Source organism: Magnolia sinica, chromosome 11, assembly GCF_029962835.1.
Source record: "Magnolia sinica isolate HGM2019 chromosome 11, MsV1, whole genome shotgun sequence".
In the NCBI taxonomy this organism is placed as follows: domain Eukaryota; kingdom Viridiplantae; phylum Streptophyta; class Magnoliopsida; order Magnoliales; family Magnoliaceae; genus Magnolia; species Magnolia sinica.
In genome coordinates, this window is record NC_080583.1 from 15528883 (window position 1) to 15551957 (window position 23075).

Below are 23075 nucleotides of genomic sequence, written 5' to 3' on the forward strand. Positions count from 1 at the left end.
TCATCGTGCAAGCGACACGACTCAGATTTCATAAAAGCTTATTAAATTTCCGACCGTTCTCACACTCTTCACTCCGAACTCAATCAAATCGACCCAGAACATCACATGGACTTGATTTTCAAGGTGATGACCAAGCCCAACATGGTGCCCGCAACAACCTAAGATCATCGCTATCGGACTTTCGACGCGCGGTCCAGGTCCGATCCAAAACTTCCAAAAATTCTCCAGAACAACTGGATTTAGCGATGGATCCCAGATTTCAGAGTAACATAGCGCTAAATAATCTACAAGTTTTGAGCCATGTAGATACAATTTAAAGTGATTGATACAGATTCACAAGCAATCGAGCATAGCGCTAATTACCCCAAAAATAACTACTTAAGGAAAGATTAGCACAAAATTTCCAAGGTCATTACATAAACCTAAACTTAAACTTGAATACCCAAACCTAAACCCGATCCCGAACCCGAACCCGATTTCCTAAACCTCAACCTTAACCTATTCTTAAGTCCCTAAACCTATAACTTATAACCTAGAGCTAAACCTTAACCTAAACCTAAAACTAAACCTAAACTTTAACCTATACCTATAACCTTAACCAAAACCAAAGCCTATGACCTAAAACCTTAACATATAAACTAAACCTAAACCTAAACATAAACCTTAACCTAAACCTATAACCTTAACCTAAAATTCAAAAACTAAACCTTAACCTAAAACCTAAATGTATTCTCAAATCCCTAAACCTAAACCTACACCTAATCTTAATCTCAACTCCCTAACCTAAACCTTTACCTAAACTTGAAAACGCAAACATAAACCCGATCCCGAACCCGAACCCGATTTCCTAAAGCTAAACCTTAACCTATTCTCAATTCCTTAAACCTATATCTTATAACCTAAACCTAAACCTAAACCAAAACCCAAACCTTAACCTAAACCTATAACCTTAACCTAAAACCTAAATCCTAAACCTAAACCTAAAACCTAAATGTATTCTCAAATCCCTAAACCTAAACCTACATCTAATCCTAATCTCAGCTCTCTAACCTAAACCTAAACCTCAACTTGAAAACCCAAACATAAACCCGATCCCGAACCTGAACCCGATTTCCTAAAGCTAAACCTTAACCTATTCTCAATTCCCTAAACCTATATCTTATAACCTAAACCTAAACCTAAACCTAAAAGTAAACTTAAACCTAAAACCTTAACCTAAACCAAAACCTATGACCTAAAACCTTAACCTATAACCTAAACCTAAACAAAAACATAAACCTCGACCTTAACCTTAACCTAAACCTAAACTTTAACCTATAACATAAAGCCAAAACCTAAACCTAAAACCTAAATATATTCTCAAATCTCTAAACCTAAACCTACACCTAATCTTAATCTCAACTCCCTAACCTAAACCTAAACCTAAACTTGAAAACCCAAACATATACCCGATCCTGAACCTGAAACCGATTTCCTAAAGCTAAACCTTAACCTAATCTCAATTCCTTAAACCTATATGTTATAACCTAAACCTAAACCTAAACCTAAACCTAAACCCAAACCTAAAACCTTAACCTAAACCAAAACCTATGACCTAAAACCTTAACCTATAACCTAAACCTAAACATAAACCTAAACCTCGACCTTAACCTTAACCTAAACCTAAACATTAACCTATAACATAAAACCAAAACCTAAACCTAAAACCTAAATGTATTCTCAAATCCCTAAACCTAAACCTACACCTAATCCTATCTCAACTCCCTAACCTAAACCTAAACCTAAACCTGAAAACCCAAACATAAACCTGATCCCGAACCCGAACCCGATTTCCTAAACCTAAACCTTAACCTATTCTCAATTCCCTAAACCTATAACTTATAACCTAAACCTAAACCTTAACCTAAACCTAAACCTAAACCTAAACCTTAACCTATACCGATACCCTTAACCTAAACCAAAACCTATGACCTAAAACCTTAACCTATAACCTAAACCTAAACCTAAACATAAACCTTAACCTAAAACCTAAAACCTAAATGTAATCTCAAATCCCTAAACCTAAACCTACACTTAATCCTAATCTCAACTTCCTAACTTAAACCTATACCTAAACTTGAAAACCCAAACATAAACCCGATCCCGAACCCGAACCCGATTTCTTAAACCTAAACCTTAACCTATTCTTAATTCCCTAAACCTATATCTTATAACCTAAACCCAAACCTAAACCTAAACCTACACCTAAACCTAAACCTATAACCTTAACCTAAACCAAAACCTATGACCTAAAACCTTAACCTATAACCTAAACCTCAACCTTAACCTAAACCTAAACCTAAACCTTAACCTAAAACCTAAAACCTAAACCTAAACCTAAAACCTAAATGTATTCTCAAATCCCTAAACCTAAACCTACATCTAATCCTAATCTCAACTCTCTAACCTAAACCAAAACCTAAACTTCAAAACCCAAACCTAAACCAGATCCCGAACCCGAACCTGATTTCCTAAATCTAAACCTTAACCTATTCTCAATTCCCTAAACGTATAGCTTATAACATAAACCTAAACCTTAAACCTAAATGTATTCTCAAATCCCTAAACCTAAACCTACATCTAATCCTAATCTCAACTCTCTAACCTAAACCTAAACCTAAACCTAAACTTGAAAACTGAAACCTAAACCCGATCCCAAACTCGAACCCGATTTCCTAAACCTAAACCTTAACCTATTCTCAATTCCCTAAACCTATAGCTTATAACCTAAACCAAAACCTAAACCTAAACCTTAAGCTATACCTATAATCTTAACCTAAACCAAAACCTATGACCTAAAACCTTAACCTATAACCTAAACCTAAACCTTAACCTTAACCTAAAACCTAAAACCTAAACCTAAACCTAAAACCTAAATGTATTCTCAAATCCCTAAACCTAAACCTACACCTAATCATAATCTCAACTCCTTAACCTAAACGTAAACCTAAACTTGAAAACCCAAGCATAAACCCAATCCCGAACCCGAACCCGAACCCGATTTCCTAAACCTAAACCTTAACATATAGCCTAAACCTTAACCTAAACCTATAACCTATAACCTAAACTCAATTCCCTAAACCTTAACCTAGAACCTAACCTAAACCTAAACCTATAACCTAGACTTAAACCTAAACCTAAACGTAAAACCTAAACCTAAACCTAAAACGTTAAACCTAAACCTAAACCTAAAACATAAATGTATTCTCAAATCCCTAAACCTACAACTGGAGTCACAAACGCCAATAGGGAGAATCTTTCGGCGATTTCACAACGCGCTTGGTAAGTACCCAAGTTTGTATTTGGGTCATGTTATTTGCAACATCTGAATTTCTTCCAGCCATACTTGCAACTTGAATTATTTCATGGGTTCTGGGATCTGAAATTTAGCAAATATCTAACCATTTTTAAAAGAACACTACCACAGAAAATTTCTATATCACCAGTGTCTTAGTGCTTGGTTTTGCCCCATTTTCATATACATATCATTCCTGGGGCAACTAATGAAAAATTCGAATGGTTCTATACCGGCAAAGTAAGTATACATTAAGTTTCTTCCTGTCCTATGCAGGGCTTTGACAAACTGAAAGAGACAGTTGAGAAGTGGGAGGGCATAACAAAGGCACCGGCATGATTTAATCTAAAGCTTTTTGCTGACAAAGACACATATGAAGCCATGGATGAATTTGCAAAGTTACAGAACAAGACTGCTCACCAGCTGGCCATAGAAGTCATCCGTAACTGAAATGAAAGTGTTTCTCTTGCCTTGCTTCAATCTGAGGCAGCTCATATGAGGCCAGAGAATGGTTCTTGGTTCACCATTGTTGAATGGTCTTGTAACTCTTCATCATTAGTAATTGCTTCAATCTGAGGCAGCTCATATGTGATTGTAATTGAATGAATGAATGATTATGCAGGTGATAATTAAATGAATGAATGATTGTAACTGAATGAATGAATGATTATGCAGGTGGTAATTGAATGAATGAATGATTATGAAGGTGGTAATTGAATAAATGAATGATTATTCAGGTGGTAATTGAATGAATGAATGAATGAATGATAATAATTTTTTTTTTAATGTAGGCTATAGCTACAAATATTAACCATAGCTGTTATAAAATTCAAGCTATTGCTACGGATCCAACACTACTCTTAGCTACCAATAATATCCATAGCTATAGGTTTTTTGGCTACAGAAAACTTTGCTATGGATTATATCCGTAGCTATTTTAACCAATTATTATGGATTAGATCTGTAGCCATAGGTTTTAGACCTATTGTTTCGGGGCCTACGACGACGGTCGTGCCACGGACCTGCTACGGATTGAATCCGTAGCTATAAGTCTATGGCTACGGATTAAATCCATATGCTTTGCCCATTTTTCTGGTAGTGATCCTTTTATAATAATCACAATTACATTTATGTTTTTCAGCTTATTGCATGCTTTGTGTTTGCAGGTATTACAAGGACTATTTCGCTCCTTTGTTGGAGTATATGGTATCTGTTTTTATGGATAGAAACCTTGCAAGACCTGGATAGAACTTTTCAAATGGTTCTCATTCTGTCTCTTGAAAGTGCTTGGATTATTTCCATACACTTTACCTTGCTTGCTAATATGGTGAAAATTTCTCATTCTGTCGTATTATACGGACCGTTGTTGTCAGGCTGGAATCTCGAAGAAGCCATTACACACCAGGTCCACCAATCCTAGTAGGTGCTCATCCATAAAATATCAATTTCTTTTGTAGGGCTTTTACATCAACCTGGAACTCAACAAAGCTAAGACGGAAGGATTCAGACTCTAAGGTCGTAGTGAGACAGAGACAAGACCTATGATTGCGCTCGAAACATGATATATGGGTTGTGACTGTTGTTGATAATGGTTCGTGGTTGTAAGTTTGTAATGGTCATGGTTGTCCTGAAATATGGATCTGAAATGTAATTATATATGGGTCGTGCTTGTTGTGTAATAAAAATTGTGGTTGTCGTGTTATATGGTTCGTGGTTGAGGTGAAGCTTTGATCGCAGATGTCATTTGACATGGTTGTCATGTTATACAGATCGTTGTTGTCGTATTGCATGGGTCATATTCCAATATTTAGAATGCATCGTTGTTGTCATTGTTTGGGTCGTGGTTCAACAAAGGCACTGAATGAAAGCAACAAACATTAAAATGACAATCACGACACATGAATCCTGAAAACCACGACATATTGTGACATACAATATTTTCATACTTGGGTCATGGTTTATATGCATAAAGGCTCGTGATTATCAACAATATGTGGGTTGCGATTAACATGGTACATGGGTAGTGACTGTCATTGTATATGGGTTGTGGTTGTAAGGATATATAGGTCGTGGTTGTCATGATATATGAACCATGAATTGTATGATATGTGCGTCGTTGTTGTCGTGTTATATGGGTCGTGATATACGAGATGAATGGTACGTATTTGATATGGGTTGTGGTTGTCGTCCATGTAATGGATCGTGGTTCTCATCCATGTTGAAACATATTCGACAGCCACGGCCGTATGAGGAACATGACCCATACAACATGGAAACCACGATCCACATATCATGAGAACCATGACCCGTTATTAAGTTCATGGTCCATTGTTGATGACAACCACGATCCATTCAACTTACAGAGCCGTGCACACCATAATAACGATCCGGGCAACATGACAACTACAATCATGACAATGTAACATGAAAACATCGACCCTTATAACATTACAACCACGATTCATATAACACACTAACTACCAAAAGAGAAGCTCAGTTATTCACAAGACTCTGTAAGTTTCTTCCACTGAAGTTTACAGTATAACAAGAAGACGTGGCCTTTATAACCACTTCAACGGGTTGTGGTTGCCATGATATAGAATTCATAGTTGCCATAATGTATAGATCGTGACTTCCATGATGTATGGATCGTGGTTCTCTTAAGAACGTTTGTCAATAACGATCCAAGATGGATGACAACCACGATTTATTACATATATGAACCACGAAAATATTAACACACAACAACGACCAATATTAACATGACCAATGATCTAGTGGTTCTATTTGCAAATCTCTCAAAAACTGCTCTCATGGCAAAAATAATTTCATCGACGAACATGTTCTACGCATGTTCATAACCATGACACATATGTATACATGGGATTTTCGATATCTACGTATGCAATGTCCTAACTTTGATAGGCAGATTTTCATACTCTTCAACAAGAACAAATCAATATATGTGGATGACCAGATTTCCATGCACTTATAGCTCATAAGATTATTTCTCAACCACGCCTCTCTGTAAATAAATATGGCAACGGATAGAAAACTATCCACCCATTGATGTGTTATATCTCACTGTACTTGCCATGTTATACGAATCGTGTTTGTGATGTTGCCTAGATTTGTTACTGTTGTTTCAACATGTACGGCATTTAAGGGATTATGTACGCCATGGATGAAACACATAAGCACCGAGCCATCCATGAGTCATGTCGTGTACATAATCTATGGTTGTCTGGTTACATGGGCCGCTGTTGTGATGGTATATGGATCATGGCTTGGAGGCTGTTACGAATCATCTTTCTCGGGTAATATGAGTCGTGGTTTTCCTGCTTAGGGGTTGTGGTACTGCACTCAGTTCCATTACTTCCCATAATGTATATAGATATATCATGCAGGCTTTTCATTGGTCCGGATTAAAGTCGTGGATGTGAACCACAAACAAACATGCGTGACAACCACGATCCAACGTGGACAGTGATCGTGATCTAACATGCATGTGGACCGCGGGATCAGATCACATGACAGTTTCGTGGTTGTCGCAGAGACTGTGTCGTTGTTCTTATGGACTGTGGTCATTGTTTTAGACCGGTCGTGGTTATGATATTATCAGGATCATGCTTGTAACATGATATGTGTCGTGGTTCTAGTGTTACGGGGGTCGTGGTTGTCACCATATATGGATCGTGTTTGGCATGCACCTTCAACCACACATATACAACATAGATCCATTGTGCATGTCAACCAATGTGGCTGACAGCCAAAGTGCAATACAACTTCAAATTGTTCAGGAAAATTACTACCTATTTCATTCACCAACCCATTATGGATCTTAATAAGAAGAACAAACATCAAATACACTAATCCATTCATCATTCAACATCAAATCAGTGTTTGGCTCTCTTCGTGTGTCTACCTGATGCCTCTTCTCCTTGTTTTTTAGGAACTTAGCACCTTCTGCTCGTCTGCTGTAGACAGGCATATGCAATCTCTTTTATAAATTTTAGAATTTCCTCCTACAGAATCAGAATGAGCAATTTAAAACAAAGTATAAAGTAGTCAAACTGGAATGTAGACTCATATTTAGAACTTACATGTGTAAAGTCAATTACACTCATACTGCACAAGAAGTCTATATATTTTAGCATGTATATGCCACAATCGTCCGAGTTCGGTTGCATAGGCCTGTCAGAGGATGGCTTCACATTCCACAGCTTCTCCCACTTACCTAATCCGTCATCAAGAACATGGAATAACCACCTCAGTCCGTCCGTTACCTGTGCGAAGACCAGCTCATTTTTCTCTTGCAATTCGGTACTCAAGCTTTCGTACAAAGTGACCTCTTTCTTCGTCGGATAAACAGCAGCCATCAGCCAGTGCCACCCCCTCGCATTAAGAGGGATGTAACCTTTGAAGCATAATAAATACGACAACAGTTAAAGCATTTCCCTTCCTAATATGGATCTAATCATTTAAGTCCGTGTGCAAGAAACTAAGATCTTACCACATCATACTTCCATAGAGGTTTTGGTTTACAGTCGACTATTTCTATAAGCACTTCACACAACCTTTCAGACTTCATGGTCCTACAATCCTTATGGTTCCCAGCGCCATAAGTTCGCAACAGGTCAAGTTGTTGTTCGATGTATTGCTATTAATATGTTGAATATTGTTAGAAACAGAAATGATTAATGACATCTTAAAGCCAGCTACGGTCCTCAAATTCACATTACTGTAAATAGCGACGAGACGAATGGGCAATCCTGTCTACCTCGTGGTCAATGGTCCTAACGCACTGATATGTATCTTAGGTATAGGTCTATGGCCTACGTAACGTGGAAAATGTCTCATGTGACTATAATATTCATACATTGATATGAAACAATGAAGAAGAAAAGGTATAAACTTACCTCAAAGTCGACCCATGAATTTGGGTCATACATACTTTTCAACCAGACGAGTGAACCTGACTCTCTGACAGCTCTCAACTTGTCCTCTGCGGCATCGGTTAGAGCTCGGTGGAGTTCACCAAGCCCTCGAGGATGCTCTATTACAGTTAAAGCTTTGTTTGGATCCTCTATAACGCAACTTGGTCTTCCTTCCTCTCTCAGTTGCGGGGTAACGATGTTGAGCTGTAATTAAAAAACGACATATTATCTATGGAGTTCATAATATAATGTCCAATTTAAACCATGATCGAAATGTAATTCCACATATAATTACACCCATAGCGCAGCATTCTCATCTCTAAGATGGGTCATCCCAGCTTCAAAACTAGAGACCTGGATGATCCCAGCCTCAAAATTGGAGTTGTTGACATTAACCACGATCCAAGGTGGAACATAACAATGACCTATTTTCCATTTCATATACAGTTATTGCTTGTACCTCCTCTTTAAGCTTCATTCAAGTAAGCATTCTTATGGCTGGGAGGACTCGTTGAATGGGTAAGGGCATGTAACAGCGACCCTCACTGGATCATGACCACTACCAAAAAAGGAACACTACAGCGACAAAATATGACAAGGGAAAATTTCAATTATATACCTTTATTCGTTGTATTTCCTCCCCATGCTGCCTCATCTGCTCCAGTAGTGAAGCATTCTCTACGATCAGAGGGTTAGTCGAAGGAACATTGTCCTGTAATGAGATCGTATATCAGAAATGGTTATTACGGCCACTGGAGCATTGTTGTCGTCCATAGTGGGTCGTGGTTCACATCCATGGAGGTTCGTGGATGTCACAAACGATCCAATATGTATGATAATCACAATCCACATTGGATGGAAATAACGATCACGATGGATGATTATAACAATCCACACTGAACGATAATCATGATTCACGTCTCGTAGAAATCATGTCCATTGTCTAGATAGAAGACTATCTTGTTATGTCAATCGCGACTCATCCACTATTCAGTGTACATGTCAACCACGACCCCTGGTTTATGATAACAATGATTCAAGATAGATTCAACTTCATATACCTTCATTGCCTGAATCTCCTCTCTGAGTTGCTTCACCGACTCCTACACTGAAGAATTGATGTCCTCTCTGATTTGCTTCACCTGCTCTAGCAGTGAAGCATTGATCTCCTCCCTGAGTTGCTTCACCTACTCCTACAGCAAAGCATTGATCTCCTCCCTGAGTTGCTTCACCTGATCCTGCAGTGAAGTATTGATCTCCTCTATGCTACTTCACCTTCTCCTGCAGTGAAGCATTGATCTCCTCTCTATGTTACTTCACCTGCTCACGTAGTGAAGTATTTTCTACACTGAGAGGGTTGATCGAAGAGACAATGTCCATATAGGGTCGTGGTTGAAAGATATGTGGGTGACAGCTCCGATCAAGAATAGGGTCGTAGTTATTACAACCAATGGGTCGTGGTTGTCGTCCATGTTAGGTCGTAGTTCAAACACACAATCCATTGTGGATGAAAACCACGATCCACTGTGTGTGATAAGAGTGATCCATATTTCATTTAAATCACTAGCCACGTTACACGGAAACAAAACCCTAGGCTATCAATGTTGGGTCGTGGACCCTAAGAACATGAAAACCATGACCCTTCCCATATGATAATAATGATCCTATGTGGAAGACAACCACGATCTATTTTCAGTTTCCTTTACAGTGAGCTATTAACAAATAGGTTGGATGAAGCAAGGAGATTTCACGTATGTTTTTTGTATTCATATCATCTCTCATTGATGTCACTTCTCGTACAAAAGCATAATCCTCCTTGAGGTGCTTTATTTCTACTCCAAACTCATTAATCCGCTTCAATTCACCCTTTATTCCTTGCACCTCAGTGGCAAGGAAATCAATCTCCTTATTAGATTTCCTTATTGTGGATCTTGTTTTTTTATTTTCTTTCAATACATTCCGCAAATGGGCAGATTTCCCATCCAGCTCAGTCTTTTTTTTCATTTCCAAGAGGGAGGTTGTAAGATCAGCCTCAACTTTATTTCTTTTATCATCCTCCGTTGTCTCTATCGTGGGTGCTGACCACAAAGCATTGTCCTTCGTATGAATGTCATCGACAGTTATACTCCTGGCTACCTCGGTCTCTGCTTTTTCGACCGTTGGTCGAAGCTCTAGAGCTAGCACCACCTGCAGGAGCAAAATTGATTTAATAAAATAATTATAAACATACTGCATGATTCAAATTACAATACCAATTGAAAAAACCTTACCGGCACAGCTGTGAATATGACGGATATGGTTTCATATCTGCCTGTTTTCTTTTGAACCCAATTTAGGATTCGAGGAATCCTTGTAGGCAGTCTTCTAACGGCCCACCTACGGTCACCAGTGAGTTAAGGGAACCGTTCGTAGGCCCAAATCTGTATAAGAACAATTATCATGCATTACATATTGGTTGACATGTATGGAGGAAAAAGGGAACAATTCGAACTCGAGTATGAATCAGGACAGGACAAGAATGACGTACTTGTAGGGCATACGCGCATCCGCATATGTTGTATGATTTAGGGTACTAGCCAGTCGCCCTTTCCCCCTAAATAATGTCGGACGAAGAGTTAACCTCATTCTTCAAATAATCATACCCCACACTACCCCAGGGGTACTTATTAAAATATTCCAAGTCATCAACCATGTCTATGAACGTATCAATACAGTTATTCTTTTGTAGTGATCCAACCAATAAACTCTCAACGCAGATTATTAGGGCCAGCTTCACCGCATCCATATGTTCGTCTTTATTTACGAGTGACAAATAGGCTTTTTTAAGTTTTTTTTTTTTTACTAACACCCCCAGCTCTAGATAGGTCTCCCTAATGACTTTTCCTGCCTCTGCACTTCCAGACTTTGCATGACTGCCAGCATCTGTGCTAAGTGGTCCAAACTTTAGACCCATTATTAGTGCAAAATCAAACTCTGAAAATCTTATCTTGATGCCCTATACATCGAATTTCAGATCACCAACATGCCTTTGCATCAGGCAATGCATGATCTAAGACTGTGTCGTCCACTTGGCTAGTGCAAAGTCCAGCAGAAATCCAAAACAGGTGTCTCTAAATAGTTTCTTTCTATCGGGTTTCTTCTCCATATCTTCAACCAAGACTTTCAAAAACTTGAGGGAGCACTTGAGAGAGACCTATGCCTTTTCAAAGTCTAAGCGTGTGGTCATGTTTGGCTTCTTTCAACCTGCATTCCAATATGGTCATGGATTGTTAATTAATAATGATAGGATGGTCTTGCAAAATCTAACATGGGTCGTAATTGTACTACACAGTGGATCGGGATTGAAATCCACAAAGGGTCGTGTTTATAACGACTTATAAAGGAATGTGGTTATCATGTTAAACAGTTCATTGTTATCATCTACGCTGGATCGTGGTTGTCATCTGTGCTGGGTTGTGGTTAACAATCGTGCTACAGGGTTCATTAAAGTCATCCATGTGCCTATCACCAGCGACCCATTAGGCAAACCAACTACGATCGCAACAACGATCGTGGTTGTTATGACATACAGATCATTGTTGTTGTCTACATTAAATCGTGGTTCACGGACACAACCCGTAGAAGATGTGATCCACGATCCAGTTCAACTGTCAACTACAACCCATTATGCAACAAACCATGATCACGACAATGATCGTGGTTGTCATGCCATACATATCGTTAATGCCGTCTGTGTTGAGTGGTGGTTCACAGCGATGACCCACATAACGTGTGGGCCACGATACACTGACCCTGTCAACCACTATCCCTTCGGCATATCACCACCGATCATAACAACGACCGTGATTGTCATGCTATACATCTCGTTATAGTCATATACATTGGGTCGTGGTTCACAGCCCAGACCCACATAACATAATAATCACCATACACCGTCTCTGTCAACCATTAACTTACTTTGCCATTTATATTAACTGAGCTGCACTGAACTTGTAGATGTACTCGCTAAGTGGCGATGGATGGGCCCAGTAAAGAAGATTCAAAACTAGTAAAAAAAAAGGAAAAAGGTTAGGTTAGGGATAGATAAAAAGTGAAGGGGTCCTAGAGAAGAAGCAGCATATATATAGTTGGCGTTCCGTGTGGAGACAAGCGGTTGAAGTTATGCGTTTGGAATCATAAATGTCCGTAAAAGTGTCCGTTGATGTTCTGTGTTTGGGATGTTATAGTCGGTGTTCCGTAAGTCACATCGAAGTGCCTTTTCTCTGATCCGCACCATCCGTATTATTTCTAACATCAAGAAACCCAGAGAATGGTCAAAATATCAGAATCTAATGGACCACAACAGTTCAACGAATAGATACCCCCCTTTAGCACTCCATCTTTCGTGTATGTACATGCGACATATTACTTCTGTATAAATAAAGATATATGGGGTCCACAGTGATATATTATATATATAAATGTCGTCTAAACTGACCATCGTATGTAATGTATGTATATAAAGGCATATCATAAAAATAATAATATTAAGATTTGTAAGGTGGATGTACGGCCCACGTAGTTCTCGACACCTTCTAACCATTAATTTCAGTGTGATCAACGACGTGATATATGTACAGTGACAACCACGATATATATCGTCGTGTTAACTACGACCCATCAAACATTAACACTACGACCCATATAACATTATAACCACGATACAAAGTTGTGGGCCAAAGACTTGGGCTTCAAACTGGATATGGTGAGGGCTTTCATTGTCACAACTTGATCAAAGACATCCATACCTTGCACAATGACAACCACGACACTTGGTAGATGACAACCACTATCCTTCACATTGTCAAATACATGATCGAGGCAAAGAATCGTTGTTGACTCCGAACCTTTTTTTATTTTTTTTTCTAATAGTGCTTTTCATGTAAAATGGATTATGGTTGTTATGATATATATGGATCGTAGGTTGTCAAAGTCACATGGATCGTGGTGTCGGTTGCTATGGTTGTGGTCTTCATGTTTTATGGATCATTGTTGTCATATTTTACGGATCATTGTTGTCATGTTATATGAATCGTGGATTTCGTATTTTGTAGATCGTTGTTGTGATGTTATATGGATCACTATTGTCATGTTTCAAAATATTGAGTTCGTTTGCCTGGAAACCAAAATAGGACATTTCACATCGGGCTGGAATAAGGATCGTGGTTGTAATGTTGTATAGGTCGTGATTATAATGAAATATGGATCCTAGTTGTCATGTTATATGGTTCATGGTTGATGTGAAGCATTGATCGTAAGTGTCATTTGATATGGATTCTTGGTTGTCATGTTATAAGGGTCGTGGCTGTCGTCTTGGATAGATCGTGGTTGACGATGGGCATGCGTCGTGGATATCATATTTGTAATGGATCGTGATTGTCATCCATACCGGAGCGTTGTTGAATACCACGACTAGGGCTGAAAGTTGGCGGGTTCAACCCGACTGACCCGTGACCGACCCGACATTGGGTTGGGCTCGGACAAGATATATCGGGTCCGATCTTAAGTGGGCTATACAAACACCAACCCATTAAAACATTGGTTGGGCTCGGGTTGCTCGACCTAACCCGAACCCAATCAATTTAATTTTATAATAATTGAGTGTGGATCGTTTGTGTCGAAGGCACACTAGTGATGTCAGGTCTCATTTGTCCATGTCATTTCAAATGACTCAAGCTAACAAGATATGCCGGATTTCTCTCTCCCAAATAGATTGCATGCTATGCTACATGACTTTTAAAGGAGTAGTAGTTGTCCTATATTTTAGCTTGTTTTTTTAAAGAAAAAAAATGAAGTTCTTTATGACGAATAATCACATATATAATTAATAAAATCATAGATACAAAAAATAAATCCTATATTGAAATGTAATAAACTAATATAATAACAAAAATATTAACATGTATACCCGACCAACCCGATCAACCCGGCTAAGCCCGCTTGGGTTGGGCTTGGGTTGAGAATTCCCAACCCGAGGTTGGGTTGGGTTGGGTTAGGGTTAAGGTATAAGAACCTTGGGTTGGGTTATGGGTTGAGCACTAACCGGACCCAGCCAGCTCGACTTTCAGCCCTAACCACGACACTGAGTAAACCACGACCGATTATCATGACAACCACAATCCATATATCACGAAAACCACGACATATGTTATGTACACTATTCCGATCTTTGAGTTCGTGGTTCATATACATAAAAGCTCTTGATTATCATCCACATTAGGTCATGTTTGTCATGATACATGGGTCCCCATTGTCATTGTATATGGGTAAGGGTTGTGAGGTTATATAGGTCGTGATTGTCATGATACATGGACCCTGACTGGAATGATATGTGGGTCGTTGTTGTCATGTTATATGGGTCGTGGTATACATGAATCATTGGTCATAGCTGATAAGGGACATGGCTGTAATGGATCGTGGTTGTCGTCCTTGTTGATCCGACGCTGACAACCGCGACCTAATGAGAAAGATGACCCATATGACATTTCAATCATGATTGTATTGTCTTAACAACCCCGACCCATTATTAAGTTCTCGTTTTCCTATGTGGGTTGTTGTTCAAATGCACAATGGATCGAGGTTAGCATACACATTGGAAAGTGGTTAATATGCACCAAAGTTGATGAATCAATAAATAATAGGTATATATATTTATATAATATATTACAATTCACATTACATTATCACAAGCAATTACAAAAAAAAAATAGTCGTCACCAGCCTTAGCCTCATCCTCAACAGTAGGGACGAAGGTGCATCGACGCCGATTGTGACCTATTCATTTGCATCTCCAGCATCTGGGTGTTGGCCTAGCTTCTCGCTAGCATGTAATTTGAACCTTTTTCGGTCTTCCATCAGATCTTCTAGTTTCTGGAGGCTTCATATTCTCACATGAAACCTTCACTTCGTCTGAAATGTCTCATTGTGTCTTGTGAAACACCGTGTAAATTGACTGCCCGTACACTTCATTTCTCTTAGATTCACACATCGGTCATTCCTCGTGCAGTGATGCACTTCTAAGTTGCATCACCGAACAGAACTTTAATTATCAAATCGAATTCAACCGACATAGTCTTCGTAATCTTAAGGTAATGAAGCACACTGGGTCGTAATCTTATGGTAATGAAGTACAGTGGATCGTGGTTGTCCTACACGTTTGATCGTGGTAATGATTCACACTGGGTCGTCGTTGTATCCAGTGTCATATCCTTGACGAGCACGATCTATATAACATCACAACCGCAGTCGTGACAAGTGGCAGCCACGATCCAAATACCATCACAAACATGATGCCGTGGTTGTCTACCATCCAACGGTGGAGGTTTGATCAAGGTGTGCCCGCCGTTACACTCCCTTTCACGTGACCAGCAAAGTACCTGGGCTTCTCTGCTCTGTCCTTCCTTCACCTTGGCAGATGCCTACCCGCAATTGAAACAGAATAAAATACTAACCTCGTAGTGGAAGAGGGTTTCAGACGAGCGAAACTTCGACGAGAAACGACATCGTTCTCTGGCCGTTTGGTCCTTAGATCTTGGCTTCTCTAGGAAAATAAGAGAAGAGGAAGGAGAGGGTCTTTCAAATGTACATAAGTGCGACATTAGCCCTTCCGAAACTCGCGGTGCAGGTGATCGGTGGTCTGTGGGCCCCAGCATGATGTACGTGCTTCATCCTGTCCGTTCATCCAGTTTCAAATATCATTTTATGGCTTGAATTGGAAAAGGAGAGTGATAGAACTCTCCGGTGGACCACATTACGGGGGAATTATAGTTATTAGATATCGACCATTAAAATCCCCTTAGGCCCGCCGTTATTGGATCATGCTCATTTTTGGTCTCGTGCCATAAAATGATCCGTAGAAATATATGGACGGCATGGATGAAACACGTACTTAGTGGTGGAGCCCACAAAGCACCGAGCACCAGCCATTGGACGGTGTCCTGGGGAGTAGCCGATTCGTCCGTTTCTCGGGGGTTAAGACAACGGGTGACTTATGCTTCACGCCAGGACCGTACAGGACCTGAACCAAGGTCAGGGGCATTTTCGTCCGAAGGAAATTCCAAAAGCTGTCAGAAGGCCCTTAGGGAATATATGGAGTGTCGTGGTGATCGAGGTAATTTGCCTAAACTTCGAGGTGAGTACAGTCAATTTCCATTTCTTTTTTGGGCACGCTCGGGTCAGCGCCCGCTTGACCTAGCTTGATGGTCCAATGCACCGCGGGTGCGCGCACTCTGTGCACATGCACCATATGCATGGGGGTCCACCATGATGGTTTTGATGGATCTGGCCTGTTCATCAAGTCACGTGGGTCCCATTTAGACATCCACCTAAAGATGGGGCAGATCCAAAGCTTAGGTGGGCCATATCTATCCATTCGTATATCCAAATGGTCATTTTGAATGTTTTAACGGTCAGATTGCTACCAAATATGACTAAAACCGACCCTAGGGGGTCCTATGGACTGTTTAACTAAAATCCGTCAGTTAGCTTTATACGTACATATTCTAATCGTGTAATCTAATGGCTAATTTGCCCAATGGGATTATATAAACTCGATGATTAGTGGATCTATTGATTTGGGTCTCAAAACTGGGGATGCATGCTTTGTTCCATGGGCTCATAGTCTCCAAGTGGTCAGACTTAGACTACATCATGTGGTTTGATCATTAAGCTATTAAGAACACGATGAATGGTGGACCTTATGATCTGTTGACAATAGATGATTTAATTTGTTCATAAAAAAGATCAAATCTCCAAAAGTAGGTCCATCTGGTGGTGTGACGGTCCATTTTGAAAGATGACGGATGATGCACGAGTTTATGGTTGGTAACGATCAATTTACGGTTGGATCAATTTTTAACTTAGTCATTAGTGACACTTAAGGTTCTTAAGGGAATCTTAGGTGGGATTAGACAGTTTCCTAAGTATTATTAGCTGGATTGCATGGTTTTAGGTGTGGATTCATCATTGGGTCATCAAGGACGTAGTGGACGGTAGATCTCGAATCCCGTAGTTGCTCCACAAGCTTGAAGGTTGGATCTTATGACTCATCAATGCAATCCTTTCAAGCTTCCTTCCTCAATAGTTCTAGATGTCCCAAAGACAATATAAGTAGAGATCTGATCATTGATCCTATGCTTAAAGGGTCGGATGGCTCAATCTACGGATGAGGATTCTCCTAAAGGTGGGGTTTAGGTTAGATCGAAAGTGAATGTCAAAATGAGTCAGCCTTGTGTTCGTATTAAGCTTGATTCTCATGATAGCAACCAAGTACCGAAAATTCGGGGGGTTAAGTTACATTTCTAATTATCTATTGCTAGTGAAAATTAATCATAATATAATTTTTTAACTATCGAATCGAGTCAACATGACCCGGTTGGCTATCGAGTCAAGTGATAGGATTTTCACTTGACTGGTAAAGGATGAGTGACGTACCTTCCTGATTGGTAGCTGTTGACAAACTCCATGCCTCCACTCTTGCTATTTTCATTCTAAGATGCAGGGACGTGTCAAGTCAAGCCCTACATGTTGTTGGAATATTTGGTTGAATTAAATAGACTATTAAAAATCGAGAACCAAAAAAATAAATAAATTTTGAGAAAGAACTTATTGAATTGAGTCGAGGTGTGACTAAGTCACTCGACTTGAAATCGAATTTGCTCCCCTTGGACAGCGTCCCAAGTGCAACAGGTTTCCAGAGCAATCGACCTCCAGGATACAACGACTATGACCCGGTCCCAGCGGTGCACTCACTGTACACGGGCTCGAACCACTTGCAGTTTAATCCGAAAGTGCTGAGTTGACTCAGCGATGAACTCAGTAGAAAAATGCTTAAAACTGAATATCAGAGAGCCTTTTATAAGAGAAGAATTTTTCGTATTTTTGAAACTGGAATCGGTTGTCTTTATATAGACTCTGAAGTGGTGCATAAGCACCCTTTATAAAAGGTTAGGTCCGTTGGGTTTAAACCCAACAGGTGCGGCCAACCGGAAGGGATGCATCTCTTTGGTTTAAAATGAAAAAGTGCAAATGCGAGTACACTCCCGCACATACAGTCCTGCGATTACCCATACACACACCCACACAAGTACACACACACACCGTACCCGCACCCGCACTCGCACCCGCGCCCACGCCCAGCCCAGTCCAACCCATCCCGTCCCGTCGCGTCGCGTCGCGTCGCGCATGCGCATGCGCACACGGACACGGACACGGACTCAGACTCAGACTCGGCTCGGCACGGCACGGCTCGGCTCGGCGCGCGCGCGTGTGTGGTCAATGGCATAGATTAGAGCTATTAGCATAGCCCCCCCCACAGGACCAAATTCACATGCCCCCTGAAATGGGCTCAAGCCCTAGGTAAAAAGACTATCTTATATACAAAATAGTTTACCATGTGAAATCCGATGTGGGACAAAACCCACAACTCAAAAGTACTACAACTTTTCAAAAATGGAGGGAAATTACCGAAAATTTAAAAATTTTAAATTTTAATACTATTTTAAAACAAAATATAACAATCCCCCACATGTTTTAAAATAAAACCCATTCGGATTAAAGCGTAATAGTTGTGCAATGGTGCCGGTGTCACTATAGACTTGAACCGACATTAGAGTAAGCAAGACAGGTCTATAGGAATCAGGTGACACCATAGTCTTGAACCTGAATCCTTTTAATGTAGATCGCAAGTACATGCCACTCACACAACTCTTCCTCTGCAAGTGATTCTGCGGTTCGGTGCGTTTCGGCCATACACCATTACCTGGATTTCATGAGTGCTCTAGAGAATTTGCCTAGATTCTCATAGGAAGCGGCCTCCACCTCCACACCCATATAGGTGAATTCCATCAAGTGTATGCAGCAACTGTATACACCACCAAATATATGGCTATGGATTCATTAAGAGTTCTAACAACTCATCCTTCTACGTTACTGCTCGCACTGTACACCATAGAAGGGGCTCATACAACTCAGTGCAATCGTCTACTTCGTGTCTTGTTGTTTACCCATTGAACCTATCTCATGGGATCTCCACTTGTATAGGTTGGGTTGCCGACACTGGCAGCTCATATATTAGGCTCAGCCCCATTCCCTTCGATGTATCATTGACTAACCTTTTAGATAGTCCTTTAGTCAGAGGATCTGCTAGATTCTTTTCTGACCTCACAAAGTCAATAGATATGACTCCATCACGCAACATATGTTTCACTATGTTGTGTCTGAGTCTAATACGTCTGCTCTTTCCATTATATATTTTACTCCTTGCTTTCGCTATAGCTGCTTGACAGTCACAATGAATAGATACGGCCGATACAGGCTTTGGCCACAATGGTATATCAGCTAAGAGATTTCTAAGCCACTCGGCTTCTGATCCAGCCTTTTCTAAGGCAATAAACTCGGATTCCATAGTAGACCGAGCGATACATGTCTGCTTGGTAGACTTCCAAGAGACTGCTCCTCCACCTAAAGTGAAGACATATCCACTCGTGGATTTTGTCTCATCTGAATCACTAATCCAGTTAGCATCACTGTATCCTTCTAATACAGCAGGAAAACCATTATAATGTAAATCATAGGTCATATTGTCTTTTAGGTATCTCAAAATCCTAGACAAAGCATTCCAATGCTCTTTTCCAGGGTTATGTGTATATCTACTTAGCCTACCTACTGCAAAAGCAATGTCTGGTCTAGTGCAGTTTGTTAGATACATAAGGCTACCAATTATTCTGGAATACTCTAATTGAGACACACTATTTTCTGTATTCTTCATGAGAGTCACACTATAATCATAAGGAGTACTGACAGGTAAACAGTCAAAATGGTTAAACTTTCTCAATATCTTCTCAATGTAATGAGATTGAGATAATATAATAACATCATTTTTCCTGGTTACTTCAATACCCAAGATTACACTAGCCTCTCCTAAGTCTTTCATGTCAAACTTAGATGACAAGAATTTCTTAGTTGTATTAACTAATTTAATATTAGTTCCAAAAATAAGCATGTCATCAACATAAAGGCATATAATAACATAATCATTTTCAGAAATTTTAGTATATACACATCTATATACATCATTTATATGATAACCATTTGATTTTAAAACACCATCAAATTTTTCATGTCATTGTTTAGGAGCCTGTTTTAAACCATATAATGATTTAATTAGTGTACATACTTTATTTTCTTTTCCTGATATCTTATAACCCTCAGGTTGTTCCATATATATTTCTTCTTCTAAGTCTCCATTTAGGAAAGCTGTCTTAACATCCATCTGGTGTACCACCAGTTTATATATAGAGGTTATTGCTATTAAGACCCTAATAGTTATAATTCTAGTTACAGGAGAGTATGTATCAAAGTAATCTATTCCTTCTTTTTGTATAAAGCCTTTCGCTACCAACCTAGCCTTAAACTTATCAATAGTCCCATCTGGTTTTAGTTTCTTTCTAAACACCCATTTACAACCTATTGGTTTATTTCCAGGTGGTAGGTCTACAATTTCCCAAGTGTTATTAGATATAATAGATTCTAACTCATCATTTATTACTTCCTTCCAAAAGGTTGCATCTGGAGAGTTAATTGCTTCTATATAGGTTGTAGGATCATCTTCTACTAAAAAAGTGAAAAAACCATCTCCTAGGTTAGTTTCTCTTCTAACCCTAGTACTTTTCCTTGGTTGTATCTCTTCTACTACTTTCTCGTATGCATTTTTACTAGTAGATACAATATCTGATTCATTGACTTCCTCTATTCCTAAAGATTTAGATTTCATAGGGAATACATTCTCAAAGAACTCTGCATCCCTAGCTTCTATAATTGTATTAGGATCTAGAATATTATCCTTAGTTTTTAAAACTAGAAACCTATAGGCCGCACTATTTTGTGCGTAACCTATAAATACACAGTCGGTCGTTTTAGGACCTAACTTTCTTTTCTTAGTTTCAGGTAATCCTACTTTAGCAAGACACCCCCACACTTTAATATATTTGTAACTAGGAACATGATTCTTCCAAAGTTCATATGGTGTTTGTTCAAAAGATTTAGAAGGAATCCTATTTAGAATATAACAGGCAGATAGAATTGCTTCTCCCCACATGTTTGAGGGTAAGCCTGAACTATTTAACATAGCATTCATCATCTCTTTTAAAGTTCTATTCTTACGTTCTGGTATTCCATTCTATTCTGGTGTATAAGGAGCTGTAGTTTCGTGAACTATTCCATTCTTTTTACATAATTCTCTAAATTGAGAAGATTCATATTCACCTCCTCTATCTGTTCTAAGTCTTTTAATTTTTATATTTAACTGATTTTCAACTTCAATTTTGTATTTAGAAAAAGCCTCTAAAGCTTCATCTTTGTTCCTTAACAGATAAACTCTAGTGAATCTAGAGTAATCATCTACAAAAGTTATATAATATCTTTTTCCACCTCTAGACATGTGATTTCTAAAATCACCTAAGTCACTGTATATTAACTCTAATAGAACAGATGATCTTTCTATTTGTTTAAAGGGTTTTCTAATGAATTTTGATTCGACACATGTTTCACATTTGTCAAATTCTTCATTAGATATATTAGGTAATAAACCTAATCTTTTCATTTTCTTCAAAGATGCTATATTCACATGACCTAATCTACTATGCCATAGATAAAAAGGTTCAACGATATAAACATAACTGAATGTCTTCTTATTATTATCATTGGATACATTTATAATGAATAAACCATCGCTACAGTACCCCTTACCAACAAAAGTTTCATTCTTAGTCATTACAAGCTTATCTGAATCAAATACTAACTTAACACCAGCCTTATTGAGGAGTGAACCAGAGACCAAGTTTCTTCTAATGTCAGGCACATGTAAGACATCATTCAACATTAGAGTCTTTCCAGAAGTGAGTTTCAGAAGTACTTTCCCATTCCCTACAACTGGAGATGTTCTAGCATTACCCATGAACACCTATTCATCATCTCCTGATACTTGGTAGGAGGTAAACATGCTATGATCCTTGCACACATGCCTAGTTGCACCAGTGTCTAGCACCCACTCCAAGTTGTTTACAAGGAAGACTTCTGACACCACTACTACTATCATGTCAGACTCATTGCCTGTTTCTGTAAGATTAGCCTGCGGCTTATCTTTGTTTTTCTTAAGCCTGCAAGTTTTGACATGATGCCCAGGCTTTTCACAGTTGTAGCAGTTTCCTTTTTTCTTGAATTGATTGTTTGCATTCTTCTTTTTGAGCCTGCATTCATTTGCATAATGTCCAGGTTTGCCACAGTTATGACAGTTGCCATTTTTCTTATTATTTGCCCGACTTGATTCCACAAGATTCGCCTTTGAATCTATCTCATTTTTATTTTCTTTTTGGTCCCTGATTCTATTGGCCTCCTCTATTCGTATGTGTACGATAGTGGTTTCCAAAGAAACACCGTTCTTTTTATGTTTCATTCTATTCTTATATTCTTTCCAAGAGGGCGGTAACTTTTCTATTAGTGCTCCTGAAAGAAACACTTCATCCAACTTAATTCCTTCTGTCGATAGTTCGTGAACTAGACTTTGAAAATCGTGAATCTGATTTGTGACAGGTATATCGTCTGTCATTTCATAATGAAGGAAATTAGCAATTGCATGTTTCTTAGCGCCTGCATCTTCTAATATGTATTTCTTTTCCAAAGCAGTCCATATGTCTTTAGCAGACACGTAAGAAGCATACACATCATATAGTTCGTTGGATAAAGAGTTTAGAATATAATTTTTACAA